Raw genomic sequence first — 12312 nt, 5'->3', positions numbered from 1 at the left:
TGCTTCTCATTCTTTTTTTTTTTTCTCCCAAGGACTTGGACCAGTCCTTGTTAGCTAGGAGAAGCCAGGTGCCCAGGGCTTTGATTGTATCCATTGAACGATAAGACATCCACCACCTGGCTGTGGTCAGAGATGCTCCTTCCTGGAAAGGGATCCCTAGTAAGGCTCCATGTGATTGTTCCCAGAGCTGGATAGAGTGGAATTTCTGAAGCCCAAAGAGGCTGGGTGGAGAGTGTCCAGAAGCAGGGATATAGGAAGAGCTGAACTTCATTGCTTCCTCTCCATTTTCTGATGGGCAAACATCTATGGGAACCTGTGCCGGTGTCAGTCAGCCTGAACCTGCTTGGGACATTGGTGTTGTATGGTCTGCGGCATGGGGTCAACAGAAAACAATGATGTGTTGAGTGAAGGACACAGTGAATGCCTTCGCTGCACTCCAGACTTGGCTGCTCACGCTCTTACGTCCATAGGGGAGGTGACAGTTCACCTTCTGAGAGCAGAAATCGACTCCTGCGCTGACTGTTAACAAGGCAGTGGACTTTCTAAGAAGGTCCTAAAGACAGAAAGGTTTCTACATGTGATCCCCAGAGACTGGCAAGGTGATTTGGGATTTTCCCTCCTAGTAGTCAAGCCCCTTGCCTTATGTTTGAGTGTGAATCCTTAACTGTGTGTTTGTGAGATCTATGCTAAGGTGTGAATCCTTAACTGTGTGTTTGTGAGATCTATGCTAAGGTACAGTCTCTGACACTCCAACTCCTCTGTAGCGCAGATAACCATGGGCAATGACAGTCCATTGTAGAGTAGTTAAAGCAAAAACTGAAATCCATGGCTAAGAGAGAACAAAAGCCCCCAAGTAAGACCCAGACCCAGAGGTCCAAACATTTTTAATAAGCAACACGGTGTGATGGTAAATACACAAAGATAAACGTATTTGTCTGGTCCCCAGTCTCCTCTGTGGTGCTGAGACAGCCAATCCTCCTGAATTCTGTTGACTTTGCCCACTCTAAGAATGAAGTGGTTGGACAGACAGGATTGAAGAAATGGAGGGGGCTTATTCAGATGGCAATAATACTTCAAGTGGGAGAATAGAAGGTCACCATGTGGGAGCAGCCAGCTGAGGACGGTAGAATCTTTCAACTAGTGGTAGCAAAAGGATTCCAACCAAAGGCTGTCAGTGAGTGTCACAGCTCTCACGACATCCAGAGAGCAGTCCTCTGAATAAGCCTTCAGAAGGTGAACTAGTCAGGGTTCTCTAGGGGAGCAGTACTTATAGAAAGAGTATACATATATACATACACATACATATATACAGACAGACAGACACACACATACACATATACATACACACACAAACACACATACATGTACATACATACACACATATGCAAATACACACACATGACACATACACACATACACACATACATGTACATGCATATACACATATGCAAATACATGCACACATATGACACATACACACATACACATACAAACACATACACTCACATACACAAATATATACACACACATACACAAACACATATACAGGTATACACACATAAACACACATACATATATGTTCTTATAGAATTCCTACAGAAAGAATGCATGCACACGCGCACACACACACACACACACACACACATACACATGAATGGAATTTATCAGAATTGCTTGTGTTCCAGCTAGTTTGACAATGGCTGTCTACCAATGGAAGTCTCAAGAATCCAGTAGTTGTTCAGTCCATGAGGCTGGATGTCTCATCTGGTCTTTAGTGTACACTGGAATCCTGAAGTAGGCTCTCCTGTCAGTGAAGGGATGAACTTGCTAGCAAGAGAGAGGACGAGAAGGCAAAGCGGCAAAGCTTCCTTTTCCATGTCCTTTATATGGGCTGTCAGGAGAATCTGTGGCCCAGATTAAAGGTGGATATTCACACCTCAAAGCTCAGGATTAGAAGTGGCTCTTCCCATTTCAAATGATTTAGTTACAAAAAAAAAATAGTCAAGTAGACAACGAAGAATAGCCACCACAACAGGCATGCCATTAAAGAGAGTGACACAAGAAAAGAGGTCCGAGAGACTGAGGCAGGAGTGAGCTCCCTGCTTGAGGTGGCAGTGTGTCAGAGAGGCAGGAGCAGCCATCCATTTTCCCTCTCCAGGGAGCCGTCCATCGAGTTTGACAATAAAGAAGCCAAGCACCTTGTTACACGGACCCCTGCATACTCTGGTTACTGGGTACATATATGCAAATGAGGTGAAGAATAAGAACCAATCAAGGGGAAGCCTGTTAGCCCAAGAAATACAAACCCACCCAAAGGGTTCCCAAACAGGTCAGTGGCTCCATTTTCTTTTTCCGACATTTGTTGGCAGGAAGCAGGCACTCTGAGATTGAAGGGCACGACAGCATGACATATGCCTGGAGTTTTCACTTGTGGACTCTACTGCTGGGGTTTCTCATGTCTCCTTTAGGGCAGATTCTCTGATAACCACCCAGGCAAAAAAAATCTGGCTACCACTGGCTCTAACCATCCACCACCATGGAGGCCCCTCCTACCACTGTGAATGTGAGGCTGATGGGGGATATTTCAATTCACACAAAACTCCCTATTTCTTTGGAATTTTCTGGTTGAGTGTGAATATCACAGACCATGCACGCTTTAAACACAGGCTCCCTTTTACACTGTGTAAGGGTTGCAGCCTTTTCATTAAACTCAGTGGTGAGACAGCCTAGAGCTGTGGTTCTCAACCTGTGGGTTCCAACCTCTTTGGGGGTCAAATATCAAGTATACTGCATACCAGATATTTACATTATGATTCAGAACAGTAGCAAAATTACAGCTATGAGGTAGTGATGAAAATATTTTTATGTTGGAGGGGGCAGGTCACACACATGGGGAACTGTATTACTAAAGGGTTGCAGCGTTAGGGAGATCGAGAACCACTGACCTAGAGGAGCTGACAGCAGCACCCCATAAGTTCCTTGTCTAATAAACACCTAGCTGCTGAGCAGCGTGGAGGATACGGTATTTTCCACGGTGACTGTTCTCTGAGCAGAGAAATGTCCAGAGCCGCTGGCACGAAGAATTACTCTCCACATGTGTTTGGTTTTTTGCAAGAGGATCCAAGTGACTTGGGAATTGGGTTGGGTACTAAAAGGAGAGGAGACACAGACTCACGTAGACCCAACCATGAACTATTTCTTTCCTATATGACCCAGAGAGCTACTTCAAACCAACCTTGACTTCTGGCCTCAATGCTGGGAGGTCACTGAGAGCAAATCCACAAAGGCTCCTGACACCAGATAGTGACAGCTGTGTACAGTTTCCTGGTGAAACTCTAACCACCAAGGTGACAGCTCGTGATCCTGACAACAGAGTGACGTCTCAGACCCAGGAAGCATGCCCCCTTCCTGCTCTTCTGGAGACAAATTCCTTGGTTTCCAGCCCTAAGGGATTGGCGCTCATTTTAACTTTGCCCAGCTTCTTCTATTGTTCAAAAAGTATTTTGTTATTTAACAAATAGCCCATTTAATCAAGCCTGGAAATTAGAAGTATACTTCTAATCCCAGTGTGCTTTCCCCATCCCTGTAGGCACATGAGCAGTGTAAAATAAAGGTGCCCACTGGGCAGAACCCTTCCAACCAGCACCGTGATTGTCTAGAAGGGGGGTAGGGGGGGGGGTCAACCAGGAGCCAGGGCAGAGCTGCGTGTGCTAAAGTCCAGGATGCAGCTAAGGGAACCCCATGCATGAAGGGCAATGAGAACCCCAAACACTTTGCAATCGACTTGGTCTCCTTCCTTGATGCAAAGCGCCAGACACAGAGTACTATCTTCTCAGAGGGAGGGCTGAATACGAGCTAACTGCAGGGGAACTCTGGTCCTATTTTGTCTGAGAAACAGACATGAAGACAAGATTTCTGACACTGTGGTCCTGAACCCCACAAAATTATGATCCCATGAGTCACTGGGATGGAAATAACTCAATGTCGTGAGCTTTTGTTCTGCTTTTTCTCATCTTTAAAAACCCTTGAAACAGAAACCGGTCACTGGCTTAGCTCATGACGAGAGAGTCTCAGGTGACTAAGTCTTGGCCTCAGAGGATGTAAGTGGGACAGAGTCTGGAATGAACTGAACCTGGGCCCAGACGCTCATACATGGTAGCATGAGTCAGCACGTAGGGCTCTAGGTGAAAGTATCTGCAGTATCAGAGAGGGGAGGTCTTACAGAGAGGCCAAAAGGCCAGGAGGGGTGATCAACTGCTGTCCCAGGAGACCACCCTTGAGGAAAAGAAGTTCTGGAATCTAGAGATAAGACTAAACTGTAGGGTCTCAGCATAATGCATACTTTATTGGTAAATTGTCCTGTGATGATAATTTGATTTGATGGCACGTGATTAATCTTGTTGAAAGCAGACTCTGGGATTGAGGTTGCAGACTCTACTCCCATTCCAGACCCAAGCATGTTTGTCTCAAAAAGGTCCCCAAAACCTCTTGTCTGAGGATGAGATGGCTCCCAAAACTCTGAGACAAGATGGGAAAAGAACAACAAAACAGCCCCAAGAGTGAAAGCACCAAGTTCCCGAAGGCACTATGAGGGTAACCTCTTCCAAAAGGGGTTACTATTGCTTATCCCAGGATATAAAATGTCTACAGTGGGAAAGGCAGAAGGTCAGCCACGGGCAGCTCAAACACAGAGTGAAAGTCCACCAGAAACTTCTGACTCCCTCAGCTTCCTGGGTTGGTTTCTGCTGCGTGTCTTGAGACCCGATTTGATGATGTTAGTTTTTGCTTGCTCTTTCAATTAGGTTGCCCAGGCAATGGTGATGATGGTGGTGGTGATGGTGGTGATGATGGTGGTGATGATGGTGATGATGGTGATGATGGTGGTGATGGTGGTGATGATGATGGTGATGATGATGGTGGTGATGATGGTGATGATGGTGATGATGGTGGTGGTGGTGGTGATGGTGGTGATGATCTCTTCTCTGTCTGCTCCTCACTATCTATTATTTCACTCCTGCCAACTATACACTTAATAAACTCACTCATCCAAAAACATAGCTATTATAGATTGTTCTCCAGACCACACAAAACAGTGTCCTTAGAAGCCATTCCTGTTATATTTAGACCCTTGATCTTAGACTTGATAGAGGAAGCAATGGGGTTGGTTGCAATTTTGTCATCATAAAGCCAGTGGATTGCGAAAGAAGATTCTGGACGGAGCATATAAATAACTGAAAAAGGAAGGTAGGATGCACAGCCTTTCAGGGCAGAACGCAGCAGCCTGCCATGGGGAGAAGGCATCAGATACTGGTTGTTGGCTTCTTTGCTTGCTTAGTTTGCATTAATTTATTTAGACACTGTACCCTAGGCTGGTCTGAAATTCACCCCACAACTGAAACATATTGGCCATTCTCCCCCCTTAACCTCCCAAATGTTCCACAGGCCACCTTGCTTGGCCCTTGTTTTTATATATTCTGTAAGTAGCATTTGTGGTGGGAAGAATAGTGGTCTCCAGAGATGCACCTCAAAAAGAGGACTTTCTGTGTGGGTAGGTCATGGATCTTATGATGGAGGAGGCATAGATTAAAGACAACAAAGTCACTAGTGTGCTTGAATCAGGGGGCAGATGGACCCCTGGGAGCACCAATGAGTACTAATGGTCAACAGTGGGAAGCAGCCACAGTGCAAGGAACAGAGGTGCCTCCAACAGTGGGCAAAGGAAAGATTTGCCCCTGAGACCCCCCCCCCACCGCCGAAGCATGTGGCCCTGCTGACCGCTGGACTCCAGTATGTGACCCTCGAGTTACGCTTCCGACCCACAGAGCTGTTGGGAGAAACTATGAGGTTTGAAGTCCCTGGACTGTCAACTTGTCTTTCTTTCTCTTCTTCTACCTCCTCCTGCCTTCCCTCCTCATCCTCTCCTCCATTCCTCTTCTCTCTCATTTTCTTTTTTATTTTATTGAAATGGACTCACCTAGCTCAGGTTGGCCTCAGACTCACTAGATAGCACAAGCTGACTTTGAATCCCCATCCTCTTGGCTCTTCCTCTTGAGTAGTACCATGTACAGTTAGCAGAGACTTTCTGAGCCTACCTTATAGTTCTGGATAGAGACTAAAGGTTTTTATGGTACTCTGAGTCATACAGCTTAGTTCTAGCTAGCTGGAATGGAAGAATGTCTCCCTAATGACAGAGGTGCTAAGAATGATACCAGGGATGGTGGTGATTGCCCTCTCAGACACACTGGCTCTGCAGTTGTTGAAACAGATGGTGAATGCAGGAGACATATTAAGGTTTGGTCTTTTGCTATCTATTGTAATGCTAAGTGTGGGCCCCCATGACCTGGTTGTCTCAGAGATGAGAGAGTCCTCACATACACCTTGGCCCCAAGATATGTCTGATTGGTAAATAAAGTCAATAGTTGGGCAGAAGAGACAGAGGTGGAGTTTAGGTTTCCCAGACATGGGGATTGGAAAGGGACCACAAGGGAGAAGGAAGAAGAAGCCACCATGGTTCAGGACTCAAGAGAACATGGCCCTGAGGGCTGTCCAATTAGATTAAGAGCAGCACAGATGAAACATAGTAACTAGTAACTTGGGGTTATTGGTAGGAAAGTACATTCTAATAGCATAGAACATAGACAGCTGCCAAGCTTTTGTACTGTTTAAGGCTTACTGTAAATATAAAGGCTGTGTGTGTGTGTGTGTGTGTGTGTGTGTGTGTGTGTGTGTGTGTGTGTATGTGTGTGTGTGTGTATGTGTGTGTGTATGTGTGTGTGTGTGTGTGTGTGTGTGTGTGTGTGTGTGTGTGTGTGTGTATGTGTGTGTTTTACCCTAGAAGTAAGTTGTCTAAGGAGAGGTAGAAACCCCAGGTCAGGATTAAATATTTCTACAACAGAGACATTGAGAAATGTGAACTCAAAACTGCACTCCAGAAGGTCCCTAGCACATGGAACAAGAGCTGCTGCTGAAGGCCGACACATCTGCAGGAAGGACAGTAGTAGATCAAGTGTTGGCGGCCAAGGCAGGGTCTGCCCACAAGAAAGTGCACATTAGGAGCAGGGGCACAGTGGGCTCTGGGTAGCACATTGCAGGACGTGTCTTATAAACAGCCCTGGCTGCAGCTGACAATTCCAGAAAGGTGCAGGCATAGACAATGCACCAACCTAAGGCAGATGGTCAAGACCAAAGTCTTAAGGTCCAGCTCCTTCCTCTGTAAATGTTAGTCCCTCCCTTCCCTCCTTCTGAGCATCAGAGGATCTTTCTCCCTGGACCCAGACAGAAGACTTAAATTATATTGGCTTCAGCCTTTGCATGATTAAAAGGAATTAAATTAAAATGAAGAATTCACTGATAAAATGTAGTTCCCATCTGGAAACTCCTGCTTGCAGGGCTCAAAACCCAGTGTTCCAGGTCCTATGTAGATAGTGTGAGTATCAGGGAAGAGTCTCAGCAGAAAACATTCTCTTGTGTGTACACACACACACACACACACACACACACACACACACACACACACACACTTTTGACTGGATAGAATAAATGAAAAGTTTAACTTTAAGTAGCCAAGAAATCTGAAATACTCTTTCAAGTGAATATGAAAATCAGCTTTGACCTAATGTGTAAAATCTAGCCACACTTAAGAATCTTACCAATGTCATCATTTGAGGGAGGGAATTGTAAACCTTCCTCATGAAATAGTCAGACTGCAGAACCATCTAAGACCGGTTCACACCACAGAACGGTTCACACCACAGAACGGCCTGCCTGTTTCAATCCAGTCACTGTTTGAAGTGTCTAAAGGTGCAGATATCGTCATGTCATGAACTGTTTTCAGTTCCTTCTTCAGCAGCTGGGACATGGCTCTGCCCACTAAGCCTTCCTGGAACACTAGGGCCCTGGCTTTGAAGCCCCTGATACAAAGTCAGACACAGTTTCCTCTTTCTCAGGGACAAATGAAACAGCAAAACTTGGGGGCCTTCCCCTGTGTCCATTCATCCTCTTTCCCCAAACAAATTCTGCTTGGTTCAGATTCTGGCACTGTTTCAGTATTATGTTCTCACTGAATACATGCAGAACTTGTGTGCTTTGTGACAGGAGGGGGCATTTTCCTTTTTTCTCAGAGGAAGTAGCACAGTGAGGCCTCCTGGCCTCTCTCTCCTCGCATTGCTTTAGCTCACTGAGGCTCAGGCCCATGGAGCGCACCAACTGCTCAGCTGCCAGCACTGTGGGGAGACAGCCGTGGGCACCATGCTGACACTGGAGTGTGTGCTGGGCCTTATGGGCAATGCTGTGGCCCTCTGGACCTTCTTTTACCGTCTCAAAGTATGGAAGCCTTATGCTGTCTACCTGTTCAACCTGGTGGTGGCTGACCTGCTATTGGCCACCAGTCTGCCATTCTTTGCTGCCTTCTATCTGAAGGGCAACACCTGGAAACTTGGACACATGCCCTGCCAAGTCCTTCTCTTCTTGCTGGCATTCAGCCGTGGTGTAGGAGTAGCCTTCCTGACAACAGTGGCTTTAGACCGGTATCTGCGTGTGGTCCATCCTCGGCTCAGAGTTAACTTGCTGTCTCTGAGGGCATCTTGGGGCATCTCCAGCCTCATCTGGCTTCTGATGGTTGTTCTCACTCCCCAAAACCTTCTCACTTGCAGGACTACCCAGAATTCCACGGAATGCCCCAGCTTCTACCCCACAGGAGGGGCCAAAGCCATTGCCACCTGCCAAGAGGTACTACTCTTCTTCCTTCAGGTCCTGCTTCCCTTTGGCCTCATCTCCTTCTGCAACAGTGGGCTCATCAGGACCCTCCAGAAGAGACTCCAAGAGTCTGACAAACAGTCCAGGATCTGGAGGGCCAGGGTGCTGGTTGCCATAGTGCTGCTACTGTTTGGACTGTGCTTCCTGCCTAGTGTCCTGACCAGGGTTCTGGTGCACATCTTTCAGGAATTTAAGAGCTGCAGTGTCCAGCAAGCCATAGTGCGGGCCTCTGACATCGCTGGCAGCCTCACCTGCCTGCACAGTACATTGAGCCCAGCCATTTACTGCTTCTCCAATCCAGCCTTCACCCACTCATACCGGAAGGTGCTCAAAAGCCTTCGAGGCAGGAGGAAGGCAGCAGAGTCACCTAGCGACAACCTCAGGGACTCCTATTCCTGATGACTATTGGAATCCTCAGTTCACCTTTTGTTTGGGAACCACTTTGGATTTAAGTAACAACCCAATAGTCTCAGGATAAGGAGAAAGAAACTGCACTGCATGAATCCAGACACAGTAAGTCACCATGGTGACAAGCTGGGCTCACTTGGATTTCCCCCTGATATTTACAGTGCCCCGTGGCTGATTTGAATCACCAGGACAGAGCCTTCCTCCATTGCACAGCGGCCATCCTGATGGAGTTGCCATGTTGCGTTGAGCATCTTTGCACTTCAACACAGGAAGAACTCACTGGCTGCATCAGCAGAGGAGAGTGTTGATGCTGCTCCAGCACCATCTGGTCTTCCCGGTCACGCTCGCTTTCCATGCTTCCATTCCCCAGTGTGCAAACCACTGTCTTCTTGCCCTCCACGGAGCTCAGAACAAGGGAAGCCAGCAACCCCCAGGCTCTGAAGAGGTCACATTCTCTTTTTTTATATAAATTTCTCCTTTGTATAGGCTGTACAGAGTGTCTCAGAAAGTTCAGTGAGCTACCTCCCTCACTTTAAGAAATGTCTGCTAATTGCCTCAAAACTGATCTAGAAGTTTTTGCTTTGCTTTGAATGTCTGACTACTTTTTACTCTCCCTCCCCTGCTTTGGAAGAGATGCCATAACTTTGATCTTCGTCCTGGGGAAAGGTACCTGGAATTGAATTGAGGTGCTTGAGGCAAGCCAGGGAACCTAAGGGCTGGCAGATCATGTCATGGGAGCTGGGGCTGCTCTTGTCTCCTCAGTCCTAGAGCACACAGGCCAAGGGCATCTGTTGAGCAGAGGGAAAGGCAATCTCATCACTTCTTTATCTCTGTTTGTATGCTCACATCTAGAAAGGCAGTTACAGCAGAGAAATCTCCACAATGCTTGTGGGGGCGCCTACTGCCGTCCTAAATGCTCTTACAATAGCCATGGCTCTTCACACAGGCATCCTACAGTGTTCCCTGTTTGATGCCAAAGCTGACTGCAATGGCATCACCATGTCTGCTTACAGTGTTCCTTGCCTGCTTGGTAGATTCCTTGTCAGGACCCCACCTGTGACATTATGCAGAAAGGTAGAAAAGTCCCATAGAGTCCCCAGGGAACAGAGACTCTACAGCAGTATATTGGTTTTCAGGATTTATTTCCTTCTAAGAGAGCCGACTGTCACTGGCCTGAGACAGAACTGCAGCCTGACCAGGGTGTGACTAAAAATCTGCTGGGTGGAAGCATTCTGTGCTGTGCCCTCTTTCTTCCCTTTCAACTGAGGGAAATTGGCTCCAGTCTTCTCTCCCCACCCTCAGGCATCAGAAGTTTAAATGATGCTTTGAAAGCCTTCTATTTAGCATAAACATTCCCTATGTTGTGTTGTTATTGATCACATGAGTCTCAGATCTCTCCTACTCTTGGGCCTTTAAGTCTGCTACTGCACTTACAACAGACTGAACATCATGCCATTATCTGGACAGACTCTTCTCTTATGGAGCTGTAAAACAGACCATTGCCACTCCTTGTAAAGTTTTTCTGGGCAGGCATAGGGAGGCCCAGGATCCAAGCTTTCCCTACCCATCCTCCAGTTTCTTGCCTTGGACTCCTCTCTCACTCCAGCGGTACTGCCTCATCTCTGCCAATTTCTGTCCCTGCCAAATGACACATCAATAAGCTCAGTGGTTTGGGAGACATCCTCAAACAACATCCCTGCCCTCAGGGTCTTATTTTCTGCCCCCACAGCAGGCACAGAGGAGGAAACACTGGTGCCTTAGCACGGACATGCTTAGCTGGACAAGATGGGGAATGACACAGTATTGACAAAGTCCCTTACCTTAAATCTATTCATGCCTAGCCAGGGAGATCATGGCGATAGCATCTTGCTTTATCCCTTAGCTCTGTGCCCTGAGACAAGATGCATAACTGATTTCGTCTGTCCCCACCTCCAAGATGAGGGGAAAATATCTATAAGAAATCCTTGCAGGTATTAAACATGGAGAGCTTGTCCTGTCACAACCATTCAGTAGACATTAATTTAATCAGCACTTATTTCTGTTTGCCTTGCTGATTTTCCCATCAGTCTGTGGGCCTTGGAAACATTGTTTTTCACCAGCATGTCTCCAACCAGTTGAGCATACAGTTGATGCTCAGTGATGGGAACCTTGTAAGGTTCATTTAAACTAAAGGCTTTCCGTTCCCTTTGCCCACACTTTACAATGAGCATGCCTGGCTTCATCTCTCACATTGGGAAAAAGGATTTTTCTTGCCCAGGGTGGAGAGAGCTGTCCCTAAGGCATTCTCCTGGGTCACAGCTGCATTTGTGTAGAAGACTTAACCTCCCTCTAAATTGTCAGAGGGAGGCACTGACACAAAAGGAAATGGGGGACACTTGTAAACCACAGATCTCAGGGCCCCAGCTATGTCTTCTTTGGGTTGCACTGACAGGACCACAGTCTCTTTTTCAGCTAGCATCTCTCCAGGCTACTAGATTTTCAACTTTCTGGCAAAGATGGCACCATAGCTGTTATGGGTTTTGTAGATATTACACGTCTGTCAGATTCCCCTGGTCCTGACATCTTTTGTGAATATTCCCAGCTCCTGCCAGCCTCTGGCCTCCTCAGTCAGGGACATTCCCTTTGTGGAAACTCACCTGGACAACATCCCCAACAGTAGTTGGACACAACAGGGACTCACCTGATACCCACATCCACTGTGTCCTTACCCACGCTGTTCCCTCACAGCCAAAACATCTGGCTCACTCTTCACCTCTAGTGCTTTGCTAACAGCCCAATTCACAGAGACCACTTCATAAATGAACGGAAAAGGGAGCATATTAGCCCAAGCTAACAATTGAACTCAATTATGTAGCAGGTTGGGGTTTGTTTGTTTTTAGATGTGTTGTGAAAGTCTGACTCCAGAGGCAAACTTAAGACGATCTCTTGGAGAGGCTTTAGGAAGACGCTGATAGAAATGAAAGCTAGTGGTGCTGTTTGCTGAAAGATTCCTTCTATGTTCACATGGTATTTTTGCCAGTAATCTAACTAACACTGGTCTACAGCATATCTGTGGGGACTGTCTTGATGTGGAAGATCCAGCCCATTGTGGGCGGCACTATCCCCTAGGCTGAGGGTTCTGAGAAGTTTTGAGTCATTTCAAAGCCAAAT

The 12312-nt window shown here is 46.8% G+C and overlaps 1 pseudogene; it reads left to right on the top strand.

Moving 5' to 3' along the window:
* Gpr31a (G protein-coupled receptor 31, D17Leh66a region) lies at window positions 8192-9153 on the top strand (annotated as a pseudogene).

This window comes from Mus musculus, chromosome 17, assembly GCF_000001635.26.
Source record: "Mus musculus strain C57BL/6J chromosome 17, GRCm38.p6 C57BL/6J".
Taxonomy (NCBI): Eukaryota; Metazoa; Chordata; class Mammalia; order Rodentia; family Muridae; genus Mus; species Mus musculus.
Note: the sequence above shows the minus strand (reverse complement) of the source record. Positions and strands in the feature narration are given on the sequence as shown.